At 39.6% G+C, this 18,414-nt stretch overlaps 1 non-coding gene across 1 annotated transcript; it reads right to left on the bottom strand.

The window, feature by feature from the left end:
• Nucleotides 1-926: 926 nt before the first annotated feature.
• Nucleotides 927-1,057, bottom strand: LOC134389848 (small nucleolar RNA SNORA33). The gene has a single exon (XR_010024806.1). It is a non-coding gene; the product is annotated as a small nucleolar RNA SNORA33 (small nucleolar RNA).
• Between the last annotated feature and the right edge of the window lie 17,357 nt (nucleotides 1,058-18,414).

Genomic DNA, 18,414 nt, shown 5'->3' with positions numbered 1-18,414 from the left:
CTCTCTTTTAATTCCCATTGGCCCCTTTGGGGGCTGCATGGACCAGAGGAATGTTGGAGACAAAATACAAAGAGTAAACTCTAAGGAAGAAGGAATATCTCACTCCTGAACATTTCATTTTCCTCAGGGAAATATTTAGCAAAATCTGGCATGAATTTCCAGGGAAAACTGGTTTGTTAAAGTAGGAGTCAGACATTACAGATGTGAAGGGATGGATTTTCTAGAGGACTAGTTAGTGTGGCAGGGGACTCTACTGTCTTCATACAGTGTCCTGTCTCAAGTGACTTCCTGTTGTTCAGATGTGTTGGCAGTCTAAGCACAAGGTGAAATAACATGAAAAAATACCAAGTATCTCTGTGGCCTGGATGCTTGCTACTATCTGTGACTCTCCACTCCAGAGTGGGGAGTATAGCTGCCTCCCCACCTCCCACACAAATCCAGTCTTTCATTATCTCTGTCTTCTTCGTTCCATGCCCCCATTCCCCACAGGCTGGTACCTGCTCATATTTCAGCCCACCTCTGCCCACTGAGTTCCTAGCTGTGTAATCTTTGGTAATTTTCTTACTCACTCTACATCTCAGTCTCCTCATATGCAAAATATAAAACATAAAGCCTATCTTAAATAGGAGACATCATAGTGGAAGGGTATATATGGTGTCATGGTGGGAAGCATGGATTTCAGCATCACACAGACCTTAATCTGCTTTCCACATCTACCTGGATAGACTTGGGCAAGTCCTATCAGCTGGTAGAGTCTCTCTTTCAAATAAGAGTAAGAGTGGCCCCTCCTGAAGGCTTGGTCACAAATAGCAAATCCAATTATGCCTGCCAACCTCTGCACAAAGTACCTCACACCTGAGAGACAGTTCATAAATGTCTTATTTTAATATTTTATTTTTTATTTTATTTTATTTTATTTTTAAATTTGTTGTAGCCATTTTCAGGGATCTCAATGACTTCAATGTATTTAAGACCCAAAACATGGGCTTTACTATTGCCAGCTGTTTCTAAATTTCTACAGAATCACATTCAGGTAAGCAGATTCATTGTCTGGCTTGTCTTTATTTTGCTATTTTAGCACAAAATTGCTGCTCTTTTCAAAACGAGAACCACATTTTAAAATAATGTCATTATGGGTCTGTAGGGGCTCAAAATAAGCACTTTACTTGGAGATCCCGAGTCAGAAGGACAAAAAGATGGCAAAGGAGCTTATTCAGACACAGTTTTGCTCCAGACAAGGACTTCAACCTTCTCTTCATGAAAACTATGACTGCAGTCAAACATTTTCTTTGACTTTGTTTCCTGATTTTTAGAAAGAACTAGAAAGCATGATATAAAAAGGTCTCCAACTGACTCTCCCAGTGACTTTTTATAGCTACTTTAAATGGTTGTTTCTTTCTTTCTTTCTTTCTTCTTTCTTTACTTTTTTCTTTCTTTCTTTCTTTCTTTCTTTCTTTCTTTCTTTCTTTCTTTCTTTCTTTCTTTCTTTCTTTCTTTCTTTCTTTTTCTTTCATACTAAGGTGCTTGAAATCTCTTCATCAGGATGTTGAATTAGGAGAGACCCAGATCCAAGTCTGGGCTGTGTCACTTGGTGACTGTATGCTTTCGTACAAGTTACTTCTCTGAATCTTCGTTTTCCCTGTGGCAAAGAGGAGATATCATGAATGAAATCAGGTTATGAACGGACTTTGTAAATTGAAGTATGGTTAAAATATGATTTATTTGGAGCAGTGAACTACACCATTAAAACAAGTGTTGCTTGAGTCATGTCATTAGACTACTAGGGACTTTTGTGCCTGGTCAGGTACTCCTCTCCCCTGCAGAGAGAGCTGGAAAGACAAAGGTGGCCTGTCAACTCTGATTGATTGGTCGTGGCTGCCTAGGGTACTGTGTTGAAAGGGATGCTGAGGACACATCTGGTTACGTGTGAAAGTGTTGAGATTGATTGGTGATGTCTGCCACATGCATGGAGGGAGACATTATTGCTCAAATATGATTTGCCATCTCTCCTGGGGTCTAGTTGACTTGAAAAGGTCACACTCTGTTGACTTGGGGGTGCAGAGAAGAGTTCTGATCAACCGGTTGACTTTCCCTCTGCAGAGCAAAGTGCTAAGTGGGAAGAAGAGGAAGCAGTGGTTCTGAATGAGAAAGCCACCATCTGAAGTCAAGGACTCTCCCTTCATTGCAAAATGAGCAAGTCCTGCACCCCAGCCACAGTCGGACTCTGTTCCAACAGGTGCGAGACACATTTGCTGTTCACCTTTCCTCCAAACTGCTCTGTCAGGTGTGATATTGAAGGGTTGACACTGAGCCAGCCCAGAAACTCAGAAACTCATCAGCTCCCATGGTTCAGAAAATTCCCCTGGCTGCCTCTGCCCCTTTGGAGATGTTGGAGTCACAGCAGCTAACAAGCTCCGACACAAAGCAGCCAGCACAGGCATTCGCAAGCACGTGCTAGTCCTGAGGCTCCGTGCCGGGCCTGTGCCTTGTCTATTTTTCTGTGCTCAGATGAAACGGCATACACATGACTGCAGGTGAAAAACGCAAAGCTTTCTCAAACACCTGCACTAAGTACATTGGTCTGAGCATGTTTATTTTCTGGTTTGGTTATGTTATTTTTCATTTCTTTCACAAAACCTTCAACAAGGTGTAAAGCAAGACGTTTGTTTGTAAAACAACCAAACCCAAGCGGCTCAGCTGTCTGCCTTCATTATTCAACCCTAAGATTGACAGTAAAGGACATGATATTTCAATAAAATAAGAGTATTGTCAGCAAAAAAAAAAAAGAAAGAAAAGAAAAGAAAAAAAAGTATGACGAAACACTAAGATGCAGCACTATGATAAACTAGTAAAAAAAAAAATTTGACAAAAAACAGAAACACATAAGACTGCAATTTAATCTTTTTATTTGAAATATAAATATTGTTACTATCAAGCTTGACAGTATAGAAAATGTGTGCCCTGAAGCCTTCTGACAAAACAAAATTTATATTTAAAACTTCCTGAAATAATACCGTTTATCCATAGGGTTTTGTCACCTTGCAACAGCTCTGAGCCTACTATATGGCCCTGAAACTTTAATTATTTTATGCCTAGAAGACACATTTTAAATAGAAGAGGCGGGTTACAAGAGTTTTGACAGCTGAAGCTGATTAAAATACTGACAACATGCACTCCATAGAATTCCCTGAGGATTTTGTCAAAGACCCATAGGAAAGTTAAAGATGAGACTCCAAAAAAAAAAAAAAAAAAAAGTGTTTTTACCCAGCAGCAAGAAACAGTCAGGACAGGCTAGTATCATTTGCTGCCTGACTCTTGCCAGAGAAGCATTCAACAAAAATTCCCTTTTTCAAATGTTGCAAGGCCACAGACTGGAAAACTGGTCAGCCGATTGAGTTTGCTAATCTGTTTCCAGTTAACAAAGCACAGGGCCTCTTTCCAGGGCCAGCTGTTTCATCTCATTTGCTGAGGAGAAGAAAAGCAGGATGGCTTGCTTATTTATTTATCAGTCTTTTACAAGGGTGTTACCAACTGGGCTGGTTTCCTGGATCAAGGCTGATCTAATCCCCACATTGTTTCTCATTAGGGAGTGTGACTTTTATAGTCCCCCGTGAAAATCTAGTCTCTACCAATGCAATCACTCCTGTTGCCCATTGCCTGGGGTAGTGAGCTAGATGCTGCTACAGTAAAGGAGCCATAAATCTGAAGATGATCTCTGAACGCAGAAGGTTTCTTGCTATCTGAGGCTGTTTTAGAGGTGGAGCTTCATGAGTTGGTTGCATCCCATGTCCATTCATTCATTCATTGCCCTGATGTTGATGGAGGACCCCTGAGGAAGGCACCCATCTAACAACCATGGCCCAAGCAAAAACTCACAGGTAGCTATTTCTGGGGTCATACCCAGGGAGAAAGCAATGTGAATAAGATCTTCAGCTAATGTCCAGTGTATTTCCACAGAGAAGACTCCGCACAGGATGTTTTAGACTTTGTGACAGTCCAGCTTGATACAGACCCAGGGAACTTAACCAGGATATTCTATTGATGCCCAGCACTCCTCACATACCATCATAATCAAAGGATATCATGTAGTTTTTGGACCCTCTGATTGCTACCAGGGAAAAATCTCTGCATTTCTTACGTCCAGTGGTCTAGAGGAATAGGTGGACCACTGTGGAGAAATGCTCTAAAACACTGAGACATAAATACCTTGGATATTTACATAAATACCAACATAATAAGCTACACCTCATTATTCTTCAGGATCTAATTTGAAGAGAATAATTCACCTAGACCCTCACAATATCCCTTCTCCCCAGGAAGGATTAGAAGTTCCCACTATATTTTGTAAATCTATCTCGCATATGTTATTATGTAATAATAAAGATGAAGATAGGAGAGTATGCTCACTGGACCTTGGGAAGATGCTAAACCATAAGCTGCACACTTTCTGTCTATAATCTTATATAATCCTTGCAACATCTCCCTGAAATGGGCTTTATTTTTTCCATTTTACAGAAGTGGAAATGAGATAGGAGGTGCTGTTTCCATGGCTTTGAGTGTCAAGACACACCTCTGTGTTTCAAGCCACTCCACAGTGTCTCAAGCCCCTTCTCTAGTCCCTCCTCTAGAGGAGATTTACTGTTGCTTATTGAACCTATTTTGGGTACCAACACAGAGAGATTGAGACCACAAGGGGAGGACTTAGGCAAATCCAATGGCTGAGCATGCTCAGTAGAAACGAGTTATATAACCCTAGTAGACAAGCATGTTCAGTAAAGTGTAATTTATTCTTTGAATGACCTTCTACCAGAGGCACTAAAGAGCACAGAATATTCTTGTATAAGTTTGATGCATGTGATAGAATTTGACCAATGAGTGTGCCCTAAAAAGAGACCAACTGGGCGTGTGCAAACCTGTTACATAACTGGGAAGCACCCCTGCCCCCTTAGTTGAATATTCATTAGATGGCATGAATATGTTTTAGACAGCAAAACTGCAGAAATGGAATCCCGGCAGGAGGCAGGGCTGTTGCTCACTCTCTTGGGGCCAGCTTGCACTTTGCCTGAGGTGTGAATTTCTTACTTTCTATAACAAATTTGCCTTTAGCAGGCTGCTGTTCACTCCAGAGCCAGCCTGTACTTTGTCTGTGAATGCATGTTTCTTACTTTTGTGTTAAACTTGGTGTGGTCCCTGCTTAGTCTCTGGAGCTAGGCTGCACTTTCTCTGTGAAATCAGTATCTCTTAATTTATTACATTAAGCCTGTTCTCACTTTCAACTGTGACTCTGATCTTGAATTCTTGGCAGAGTCAAGAGCCTGGTAAGAGGATGGGGTGGGTTGAGGCCAGCTATCAGGCCTCCCCAGGCCCTCTCCTCCAGTATCAGAAACAGAAACTCAGATCAATTAAATAAATTGAAAAAGTCGCACAGCTGGTATGTGGAACAAAGCCACGTGTCTCACAGCGGAGGAATTTTATATCTTCAGTGCTTAACAAAATGTCTGGTTCACAGCAGATGTTCAGAAGGAGTTCGGTAAATAAAGAAATATTGAATGAATTGCTGGGATGTTGAGTCCAATCTTTCCCCATCAGCATGTTTACTCTTGGTTCTCTCCATGAACAAATCATCCAGAAATACCAAGTTTGAAAGGAATTAATTCTCCCCCCCATTTAGGACTGGCTGCATAGTTTGTGGGGCCCAGGGCAAAAGAAAAACGCAGGGTCCCTTGTTCAAAAATTATTAGGAATTTCAAGATAGTGATACAGAGTATTAAACCACACGTGGGCCTTTTAACACAGGGCCCTGAGGGCCGACACAGGTCACACACACACCCCTGAAGCCAATCCTGCCTCCACCTGAGATCTGAGATAGTTTGGCAAAGGCCTTTCACATGGAGTTAAAGGGTGTCTTCAACTGAGTCATCCTTCCTCATTCCCATACTCTGTTGTCTCTGACCAAAAATAACTTCCACTTCCAGGTCCCAATAGAAATCTACCATTTTGCCCATGTCCAAACATACATGGTGTTGACCTTGCAAAGAAATCCCTAGTTAGCTCTAAAAGTGGATTAGGACACATCCTAAAGACAGAGGAAGCTGTAATATTGGTGGTCACTGCCATGTGATTCTGAGTTTTAAGAGAACTTCAGAGATTTGATTATCACTTAGAAAAAAAAGATGTAATACGTTTTAGAGACCCAGTTGCCCACAGTGAAACTGATTGCTCAAATGTAGGACATGCCATCTGTCTTAGACACAATTACATTCGCCAACCTCTTGTTGGTGGTTTTGATTTCCACTTAAGGGCCTAATGAGAAAAATTTGGCCTCCACAGAGCAAGTGGGAAGGGGACTCAGACTTCATCCAAAACTCACTTGAACAACCATTCGTTCCCAGGGGACCCGTCAAACAAAACAAAGCCAAAAGAGCAAGAGTGAAAAAGGAACGCAAAAAATTCCAAACATGATGCATCCAAGACCGCATTTTTTTCTACATACAACTTGCTCTGCATCAGGCAAAATTTGGCCGCCTTGTGGGAGGAGGTCACATGGGGTGGGGGAAGGGGGGACAATTTGAGTATCCACTGGCTGTTCTTCAGTCTGCCTGACCTTGTTAAAACTTCTTCATCATGTTCTGAGAGAGGACATCCCTTGAGTAAAAATGCCTATGTCCTGCCAGTACACCAAGCTCACCTACACACCCCAGGAAGAATATGAACATACACTTTGCTTTAAAGTCATCCTTAATTCAACTAATTCGGGGGATTTATAACCCAAGCAGCATTATGGAATGGGAACTGGATTTTAAAACAAATGATTGAGATACAATCAATGATACTGATGGTCTTGGAATCTCTAAAATAGTAACATGGGATGGGGAGGACTGAGTCAGAGAGAGAACAGCAGTGCATCAAGCAGGGCCTGGCACACATCAGATGCGGATCAAACATTTGTCTGAACATGAAGTTCTCCGATAACCCAGCATGTTGTCATGAAGGTATATATAGCGAAACAGATTTCTAATCCCAAATTTAGCCCGGCATGGTGTAAGAAAGACACTGATTCCATATCCCCAGTTGAATGGGGATAGCTGGTTGTAATGGGATTTGTCCTTATTAGATTCCAGGAAACTGGTCTCCATTGCATGGCATCCTACACATCTTCCAATGTCAGTTCATTCACTCCTTGAGCCAGCTCTTTGAGGTAGGTCTGATCATCTCTATTTCTGAGATGCGAAGTTGAGGCCCAAGACTTCAGGGGTTTGCCCAGGTCCATACAGCTACTGAGCCAGAAATGAACTGCACACCAGCCTATTACAAAACTCAGGCACTTATCCCTACACAAATATACCCTGAAGATTCTGCATGAAATGTCAAACCAGCTCAGCCCCGTAACCTACAAAGAGGGACAAGCACCAGAGGTGAGTTCCTGATTCTCTCTTCAACAGTTGCTTCCTACACGGGGGTCTCAGCTTCCTCTCCCTCCTGTTTTCAGTCTATTTGAAGCCTCCTGTTTGTGAAATCCTGATCGATACCCAAGGTAATTCACACGTTGCCCTGCATTTCCTCTGTCTCATCTCTTTTCATCTGAAACATGATTATTATTTTGCTTTTGGTTCCAATTATGAAGAAAGATGAACAAGGAGTGGGAAACAAATTATGTGACGGATAAGTAAGAAAAGAGGCCCCTTTACTCATAATTGGCCTTTGAGGTCTTTAATTATTTTGGCCTAACTTGAAATAACTAGGTGAGGGGAGTTGTCAGGGGATTTACCCCCCAAAGACTCAGCCAGTTCGTGAAGGTATTGGAGGACTGGTTAACTTTGAGAACTCCCTGGCTCACTAAATGATGAGCTGGGGAAGGTTATATGTTGAGTGACCCACCTCATTCTGTTTTTTCAGTTCTTTGTTGGTTTTAGCACTGAAAGTCCCATGTCCCAGGAAACCCTTTAATTCCTGGTGAACTGGGATGGTTAGTCATCCTAGTGAGGTTGGGGTGAAGAGAACAGACGAGACAGGGGAAGAAAATGATGCTGGGTGGCATTTCAATGCAACAAACATGTACCTTATATCTATTATGTGTCCAGTGCTCTATGAACCAGACCCACTCCTGCCTCTCTTGAAGTTCAGCCCAGGAGATATTTTCTTAAAGATATTTTCTTAAAAATTGCAAAGCAATGCTACTTGTATTTAAGAAATGCATGAATAAAGTCTATAGCTTAAGAGAGGGTGTGATTGTTGGGAAAGAAGAAAAGGCTGTTTTTTGGCAGAGATTTGATCTGAGCTTTTACAAATGAATAGGTTTTTGAAAGAAAGACACATTGGCAAGTGCACTCCAGGTAGAAGGAACCATATGAGGGAAGAGCTGGAGGCAGGAAAATGTCACTGACCCAGTAGGGCTGGAGCAAACCCCCTTTGGGGTGAGACCTGGAGGAGATGAGGCTAGAAAAGGTCAGGGGTCAATGAACATTTTCTGTAAAGGACCTTAGAGTAAATACTTTAGCGTTCGTGGGGCAGACTTCTCTGTCAACTTCACAGATGTTGAAACACAAAAGCAGCTGTGTTAGCCAGTTTCTGCTGCTGATGACAGAATACCTGAACTGGGTAATTTATAGAGACACATAATTTATTTCTAATAGTTTGGTGAGCTGAGAAGTCCAAGGCCCAGGGTGCACATCTGGTGAGGGTCTTCTTGCTGTTTGGGGACTCTTTGCAGAGTCCCAAGGCAGCAAAGGGCATTTCATGGCAAAGCAGCTAGAGCATGCTAGCTCAGGTCTCTCTTCCGTTTCTTGTAAAGCCCCCAGTCCCACTCTCATGGTAACCCATTATTCCATTCATTCATTAGTCCAGGAATCAATGAATGAATTAACTCATCTATGAGGACTCGTAATGGCCCCACTTATCAATACCATAGGCAAGTTTCCCACCATCTCAATACTGTTACAATGGGAATTAAGTTTAACCTGATTTGGGGAGGGGACAAACATTCAAACTATAGCAGTAGCCATAGACAATATGTAAATAAATGGGCACTTCTGGGTTCCAATAAAATTTTATTTTCAAAAACAGGTGGGGTCTATATTTGGCCCATGGGCCATAGTTTTCCAATCCCTGATCTAGAAGAAAAAAAAGTAGGCAGCAAATCATGTTGGGCTTAAAATGGCTTACTGAGGAATGTATTCTATAAGCATTAGGGAGCCATTAAAGATAAGGAAAGAATAGATTTTCATTTGGACTTTTGAGGAAATGTCAGGAAGTGGGATGTTTTTAGTATCTGTGTTCCTCTCCTTTAAAAACTAATAAAACAATAACCAATATTAAATCAAGTGGTTACTTTGTTCTGAGGGCATCACCTGCATCACTTATTTCAAGCAACAGCCCCAGAGAAAGATGTAATGTTTTCTTGTATTCCCCATGGGCTTGGAGTGGAAAAATCTCTGCCATTTTATACACAGCCAAGTTGGCTTTTGCAGCTCACTCAATGGACCAAGAGCTCAGAAAGGCAGTGAGCCCCCGATACTCACAAGACATGTGGCTAGAGGTGAGAAGCACCCAAGGGGGCTGCAGAGACTGGGGGAGGGCTTGGCCTGCAGAGTTTGGAATCAGCTGAAACTAGAGAATATGGAGGAGGAGAGGCAAAGGTGGTAACCGTGTGCCTGAGTTCTCCAGAGGCACTTTCTATTATTGCTGGGCACTTGTGTGGTCTTCAGATTCAGGTTTTTACAAAGTTGCCCTTAAGAATATCGTACTACATGTCCTTCAGTGAACATATATCCGCATTTCTGTTGAGTATATATTCCTTAGACATGTTTTATACCAGCAAGTTTGCATGGCTATGCCAGACACTTTCCCATTTATTAATAAAATTGATGTTTTGTGTCCCATCTGGCTATATACCCACTTTAACCAGAACTCCTGACGGTGCAAGTAGTGAATTGTAGAACCAAATCTCAATGAGACAGAAGTAGAGGGGTGTTGAGAGGGGTACAGCATTAAATTAGTGAGGAGGTGGGCATGATTCACAGAAAATTTACCTTCGACCTGGGTCAGTAAATCCAGCTCATTATTACTTGATTGTGCTTTGATTAACACTTAATATCATTCTGAATCACTCCTGTTATGCTATTCTTCTATGTTTTCCTTGCACAATGCCTTAAATAGAAATAAATTGCAATATTAGTTAACAGCATTTCATCACGTGAATTTTAAACACCACAACTTGGGGGAAATAAAGCTTTATTAGGAATCGAGTTATAAATCTGCATTAGACAAAGCTGCAGATATTTTTGGAAAGCATCAGCTATTTAAACTACTGAAAGAAAATCATTTTCTTTGAATTATCCTAATGCTGCTGTAGCTCTAACTGATGCCACTGCTAATATTTCATGGCCCTGTCGTGACATAAAGCAAGAGTACTGCTGAACTTGGCTCCAGAAATTGGGAGGTTGGAAGGTGGGAGTGAGGGCAGTTTTGGAGCTTGATTAAGTTGAACTTAAAGATGACCACAACATGCAAAAATGAAGAGGTTCTCGGTTAAAGACAATTGGAGGTGAATTTGGAGAAACCAACTCTGTGTATTTTGTTATATCCAATCTTTGAAAGCCTTAACAGTCTGGATCACTGCTTATTCTCAGTGTAAGAAGAGCATGGATTTTACTAATTTACCAGTAGGTAGTCTGTCAAAATAGGAAGAACATAAAATTCAAAGTCAGTTAAACCTTGGTTAAGTTTCTTGACTTTTCTGATAAAGGTCACTGTGTACAGTTGTACAGGTTGCCCACTGCAAAAAGTTGTCCAGCTGGGGGAGGAAGTGAAGGCTGAAATCTGCCTGTGCACCACTTGCCAAGTCATTAAACTGTACTACCAGGTGTCTCACTTGCACAAAGTCACTGTCTAGGCTTGTGGTGGCCCAGACTCTAAGCCTCAGCTTCCCCAGCTGTAAAATAGAGATCACAAAATTCACAGAATTATTGTGGGAATTCTAAAAGGATCACACAAGCAAAGGGCTCAGCACATGGCCTGACACCTTAGACATACTTGTTCACCACACAATTCACCTTCCCAAATGTGAGATGAGTACAGGATATGCCCCAAGAGTGTCACAGTTTTGATCTCCTACCTTGGAGAGTCTCCTGCTGTGTTTGGCTGGCTGCAAAGTCCCTTTGAAGCAGTTTGGGCAGATACTTGATGCCAGGTGGTTGGGATTGCATCCAGGGCAGCAGGCTAGTACTGCTAACTTGTCTTGCCCTGTAAAAGTTAAAGAAAAAGTTACATTTCCCTTGGCCTTTACCTAGTTAAATATTCAATTGTCCCCTATTCACTTTTATAATCATTTATTCATTCATTTAACAGATACTTACTGAATGCCTGATCTATGCAGTCCTTGTCCTGGTGCTAGGAAATACAGTGTAGACAAGATAGGGAAGAAATCTCCTTCTGTGGGGAGTTACAATGTAAAAGAAGCTTATCTCTTTATCCATGAAGGTGGCCTTTGTTTGGATCGTCATTTCATTATTAAAAGCAATATAATGAGTGTCACAGGAATGTGGGGAACGGGAAAAATATTACTTATAATCACATAGCACGTTATCATTCTATCTATGGATGCAATGACGGCTGTTCTATGACAGTGTTTATCAAAGAAGACTCACGTAAATCAAACGAATCGTAACAAATGGTCATTGAAGGTGGCCTCGTGATCTTATGGAAAAAACGATGCTTAAAAATAAGAACCAAGTTTGGTTCAAACCAAAAGATCAAACTGACTGCTTTAGGTCAATTTCTTTTGACTGGTTTGGATCCTAAATATTCAATAAGATCCAGTTACAGTTGCTGAACCATCATAACCACTGATGATGAGATAACCATATCAGCTTGACTATTCAAGCTACTAATCTATTTTTTGCCACTTGACAATTAGACTAACTAATGTGATTAAAACACGGGTGAGTTAGTGGCAGCATAGAGATACCATCTACGATTGTGCGAAGAGGAAAAAAAATAGAGAATGTGGATATGCAAGACAGAAAAATAGATTGACTATGCCTGAGGCATGACTCTGGGCCCAAGCATTGCTTTATATTAGCAGTTGATCTGTCCATGGGGCAACTCACTGACCACTAGGGGAGTCCCCAGGGGTGTACCAAACAGAGGTGCCATAACCAGTTTAATCTGATATGACCCCACACTCAAACAGGAGAGATGGTCAAAACCTGGAAAATGGAGCTAAAATTTAAAACCAAAACTATGGGAACTCCGTTCATTTATTTAAAGACAAAGGCCAAGAGAAATCATAAGGGACTAGCAGATCAGAAAGGAGTGATTTGTTTCTGTTGTAATCTGCATCTGTTGAGTGCCTGTTCATAAAATCTGCCCTGAGATTGATTTTGTGATAGTCTGTGATTGATGGGGGAGATTTTAGATAGGTTTAGAAGGTTTAAAAGGAATGAAATAAGTTGTATAAAATGAGTAGTATACCATAACACTAGTAGAGTTGGGGTTTGAGTGAATGTGGTGGATGGTAGTAGAAAATAATAACAATAAAAAATAAGTTCAATGAAAGCAGATGCATGCGTATGTGATAGCAACAGCAATATCACTCACTTTGCACCAGTCTTTTTAACATATTTGAGGGCCTGGGTGTTCTTCCTTGTTTACTTTCATTTATTTTATAACCAAAGAGTTGAGCTTTTGAGATAAAATTCCAAACGTTAGAAGTCATTGCCTCTTTAGAAGAATATACATGAACTGATAATGGGTTACACTTGGAGAGGGGAGTAAGAGTGGCAGTTTTAGTCAAGGAAGCACAGGACTTCATATGCATTTTTATTAGTAATATTGTTTTGCAATGAGAACTTATTTAAGAACCATTTGTAATTAAAAATAAAAAAAAAATTTAAATGATTGCTGTATTTAAAAACAATTTTGTATTTACCTACAGCAAAATTGTTTTTTGTTGTTGTTGTTTGGTGTACTCCTGTAAATTTTAACACATGCATAGATTCATGTAACTACCATCACAATCAAGACACAGAACAGTTCCATCACCCCCCGAAACCCCTTGTGCTATCTCTTTGCAGCCATCCCCTACCCCTGCACCTGACAACCATTGACTTGTTCTCTGTCACTATAGTTTGGTGGTTTTTTTTAGAATGTCATATAAGCAGAATATAATATAATGTTTTAAAACTGGCTTCTTGAATTCAGCATAATGTCTTTTAGATTCATCCACATTGTCGTGTGTATCAATAGTTCATTCCTATTTATTGCTGAGAGTGTTCCATTGGACGGATGTATGGCACTGTTTACCCACATTCATCTACTGAAGGACATTTGGGTTGTTTCCCATTTTTTGCAAGTATGAGTAGACCTGTTATAAATATTCATCTGCAGGTTTCTGTGTGAACATGAGTTTTCATTTCTCTAGAGTGAATAACCAGAAATGGTATTGCTGGATCATGTGGCAAGTATGTGTTTATGAGAAACTAAATTCCCACCAACACCATGTGAGAGTTCTAGCTGCTCCATCTTCTTGTCATCACTTGGTATCATCGGTACATTTTTTTTCTTATTTTTGTCCCTCTAATAACTATGAAGTAGTATCTCATCATGGTTTTAATTTGCTTTTTTCTAATTGCAAATGATTGAACATCTTTTTATATGCTAATTTGCCTTCTGTATTATCTTCTTTGGTAAAGTATCTGTTCAAGTTTTTTGCTCATTTTTTTAAGTCTTTTTTCTTTCTTACTCTTGAGTTTTGAGAGTTCTTTATATATTTCGGATACAAGTCCTTTGTTGTATGTGTAATTTGCAGATATTTTCTCCTAGTCTGCAGCTCATCTTTTCATTTTTACAGCAGCATCTCTTCACAGAACAAATGTCTCAAATTTTGATAAGATCCAATTATAAATGTTCTTTCTTTAATGAATTGTGTTTTTTGGTGTCATGTCTAAGAGAACTCTTTTCCTAACTCCAGGTGACAAAGATTTTCTCCTGTTTTCTTCTAAATATTTTATTGTTTTATATTCTACTTTTAGATCTTTCATGCAATTTGAATTCATTTTATGTAGGATATAAAGTTTAGATTGAGGTTCTTTTTTTTTTTTTTTCTATGTATAATTGTCCAATTTTCCAACACCACTTATTGTTTAAAAAAAAAAAAGTCTTTCTCTGTTGAATTTTTTCAAAAATCAATTTGCCGTTTCTAGATGGGTCTATTTCTGAACTCTTTCTTTTGTTCATTTGATCTCTATGTCTCTCCCTTAAATAGTACAATTGGATAGAGTGGTTTCTCCAAATTCTCTTTTCTTTTACAAAACTATTTTGGTTATTCCAGTTTCTTTTCCTCTCCATATAGATTTAAGAATCAATTTGACTATATCTATTTTTAAAAATCCTATTGAGATGTTGATTGGAAGTGCACTAAATCTATACATCAATTTGAGAACTAACATTTTACTATGTCAAGTCTTTCAATCCATGATCACAGAATGCCTCTCCATTTATTTGGTCTCTTTTATTTCTTTTATCAATATTTTGTAGTTTTCAGCATACATATCCTGTATGTAACTTTTAGATTTATATCTAAGTGTTTCATCTTTTGAGTTGTATGGTATTATTTTTGTTTGTCTTTAAATTTTGTTTTCAATTCGTCCTTGCTAGTATATAGAAATGCAATAGGCTTTTCTGTGTTAACTTTGCATCCCATGATTTTCCTAAACTAACTTATTGGTATTAAGAATTTATATCATCATTACCATTATTTGTAGGTTCACTGGGCTTTTTTTACAACTCCAATCATGTCTTCTGTGAATAGGGATTCTTCCTTTCCAATCTGTATAAACTTCATTTACTTTTCTTGCATTGTTATTATGCCTAGAACTTCCACAAAAATGTTGAACAGAAGTGCTAGGATTAGACCTCCTTCCATTGTCCTTAATCTTGGTGAAAAAGCTTTCAGCTTTTCATCATTAAGTGTGATGCTATATGCATGTATACATTGAAAACTCCATCAGACTATGTTATATTTCTGCTTTCACTCACCAGGCATATTTAAAAACTCAAGGGGAGAAGAATTCATCATTTTATTTACCCAGATATTTACCATATTCATTGTTTTTCCTTCATTTCTAGTTCCAAGTTTCCATGTGATATCACTTTCATCTGTAGGAAGAACTTCCTTTAGCAATTATTTTAGAGTTAGTCTGGTGGCAACAAATTCTCCCAGTTTTCCTTCATCTGAAAATGTTAGGGTGACCACCTGTCCTAGTTTTCCTAGTTTCAGTACTAAAATTCCTCCTAGGAAACCCCTCAGTCCTGGGTAAACCAGGATGGTTGATCCCCTAGGTGTCTTTATTTTACCTTTTTCCTTTAGGATATTTTCACTGGTTATAGAATTCTGGGAAGACAATTCTTTTTTTTTTTTTTTTTTTTTTTTCAGCCTTTTAAAAATGTTCCACTTTCTCTGGTCTTCAAGGTTTCTGAGGAAAAAACCACAGTCACTCAAATTGCTATTCTCCTGTAAGTAATAGGATGTTTTCCTCTGGCTGTTTTCAGGATTTTTTTCTTTATCTTTAGATTTCAATCATTTGATCATTATGTATCTGGCAGTTATTTCATTGGGTTTGTTCTGATTGGGATTCATTGGGCTTCATGAATCTGTAGATTTATGTCTTTGGCCAAACTTGGGATGTTTTCAGGCATCATTTCTTCAGATTATTTTCTGCAACACGGTCTTTGTCCTCTCCTTCTGAGACTTCTATAATTTGAAATTAAATCTTTTGTTATTATCCCACGAGTCTATGAGGCTTTTTTCAATTTTTTTTTTACGTCATTTTTCTATCCGTTTTTCAGATTGGATCATTTCTATTGATTTTTCTTCTAGTTCATCTACTGACTCTTTTCTCTTTAATTTCCATTCTACTACAGAATACATTTAGTGATGTTTTGTCATTTTTCTATGTATATTTCTAAATTTCCCATCTTATACATATCTTCTGTTTGTTTGGTGAAAAAGTCTATCATCCTATGATTTTCAAAAGCATATGCTCCTTGTGTCTGTGAAGGTGCTTCTGGATAAGATTAGCATTTGAATTGATAAACTGAGAAAAACAGATTGCTCTCCACCATGTGGGGGTGCCTCATCAAATTCACTGGAGGCCCCACTAGAAATAAGCAGAGTAAGGGAGAATTTGATCTCTCTGCCTGATGGCCTTGAGCTGGGACATCAATCTCCTTCTGCTTTTGGACCCAGACTGAAACTTCCACCATGGCTCGTCTGATTCTCAGGCCTTTGTACTGTAGATATTGGGACTTTTCAGCCTCCATAATCATGTGAGCAGTTCCTTACAATAATTCTCTTTCTCTATATATTTACATATCCTATTTGTTCTGTTTCTATGGAGAACTCTGACAAATACATAGTAAAGGCCATCATTAAAGTAATTTAAAACATAAAAAAAAGCAGATATCCTTACTTCTTGTATGATTTTAATAATACTATTTTAAAACTTTTATCAGATATCTGTGTCATCTTGGCATTGGCATTTTATTTTCGTTTTTCATTCAAGTTGATATTTTCCTGGTTCATTGCATGTCAGGTGACACTGGATTGTATTCTGGATATTATGTTGTTTTTTTGGTGGCTGGCCAGTATGGAGATCTGAACCCTTGACCTTGGTGTTATCAACACCACGCTCTAACCAATTGAGCTAACTGGCCAGCCCTGTATTCTGGATATTATGAATATTCAGTTAGGAGACTGTATCCTGTTGAAATCCTAAGATGAATGCTGACATTTTGTTTCACCTGGCAATCAACCCTTTTGGGTCGGGCTGCAAATTTTCCCCAGACTTTTGTAGGTTGTGGTTTCAGTTTCAGTCCCATTTTCAAAGCCTTTACAGAACCATTTGGATTTGTCCTGCATGTGTTCTACCCAGTGGGCTATCTGAAATCTGGGTGGTGGTCTTTCTCTTGGGTCAGTTTTTTAAATCTTTGGTATGCTTTTTGGGATTAGAGCTCAGTGTGGGAGTGAGCTCAGGAGTTCACATGCAATTTAATGCATTTACTTTCCTGACATTTCTCCATCTTCATAATCTCCCCAGTACTTTCTAATTTTCTAAGGCTCCCCTCAATTTTCTGGTGCTCCCACCAGAAAATTAGGACTTCAATTCCCTTGCTCTTCTGCATGTTGCTCACAACTGCACCTGCATCCTCAAACAAGTGGTGGGAAGACAGAAGAGAAAAAAAACAATGGAAATTTGCCACATCCTCGGGCCCATCAGAGGGGAAATTTCCTCTCCCTCAAAGTTTTGGGAGCTTGCATACCCCCACTGTATCACTGACACTACACTACCCATAAGCACTGGGTATCAGGAAAGCAAAGATATTTTTCAAAACAGGGGATTTTCCCCACTGTATTAGTCTGTTTCTTTTGCTTATAACAAAATACTTGGAACTGGGCACTTTGTAAGAAAACTAAATTTATTGCTTACAGTTCCAGAGGCTGGGAAGTCCAAAGTCCAGGGAACACATTTGGTGAAGGGCTTGGTGGTGGTGACAGTGAGCCAGGGGTCTCACATGGCAGAAATGGTGCAGCAGAGAGAGAGAGATGGTCCCTCATGCACTCCTTTTAAAGCCCTCAGAACCACACGACCACCATTTTTAATCCGTTCACTAGGCATGGTCCTACAATCTAATCACCTCTTCCAGGACTCACCTGCAATTACCATGATAGGCTTTCCCACCCTCTTAACAGTCACAGTGGGGATCAAGCTATTAATACATAAAATGTGAGGTCCCAAACCATATCATCTACTGTCTTTGAATGTCCCCTTTCTGCTACTTAACCCAAAGGTAGACAACTTCTTTTGGAGCTCTCTCTACATTCACTGATGCCTACTTCTGTGTTTTGAGCTGCCTTGAGTCCAGACTGTGGGATAGAGGAAGAAAAAAAGTAGTAAATTCACCACAGGTTCAATGGGATTTTGAATTCTGATCTTCTTCCCCAATCTGCTTGCCACTGTCTGCTTTCAGAGCCTTTGCGTCGCTTCTCCAAGCAGTATTTGGAGCTTTAATAGCTTCATTCAGTGGAAGCGACAGAATGGAGCATGTGTGTACATCAACTTGGAATTGAAACCTGCCGCACCTGTGTTTTCAGGTTTATCCTCGGACATGTATATTACCACGGACAGAACCTGAAGATTGAAGTCAGATTTGAGATTGAAGTTTCCTCTGACACATACTAGCTGTGTAAACCTGGACATGCAGTTTGACTTCTATAAACCTCATTTCTCCTCCTTGTTGAGCTGGAAGATGAATGCATGTCCTTTAGTGTGTTATCTTGTCAAATAATGTGTAATGTGTAAAGTGCCTGACACAGACCAGGTGTCTAATTCCTATTTATTTGTTTCTTCCCTTTTT

This window comes from Cynocephalus volans, chromosome 10, assembly GCF_027409185.1.
Source record: "Cynocephalus volans isolate mCynVol1 chromosome 10, mCynVol1.pri, whole genome shotgun sequence".
NCBI classification, from domain to species: domain Eukaryota; kingdom Metazoa; phylum Chordata; class Mammalia; order Dermoptera; family Cynocephalidae; genus Cynocephalus; species Cynocephalus volans.
The sequence above is the reverse complement of the archived record's forward strand: the minus strand, read 5'-3'. Positions and strand labels throughout refer to the sequence as shown.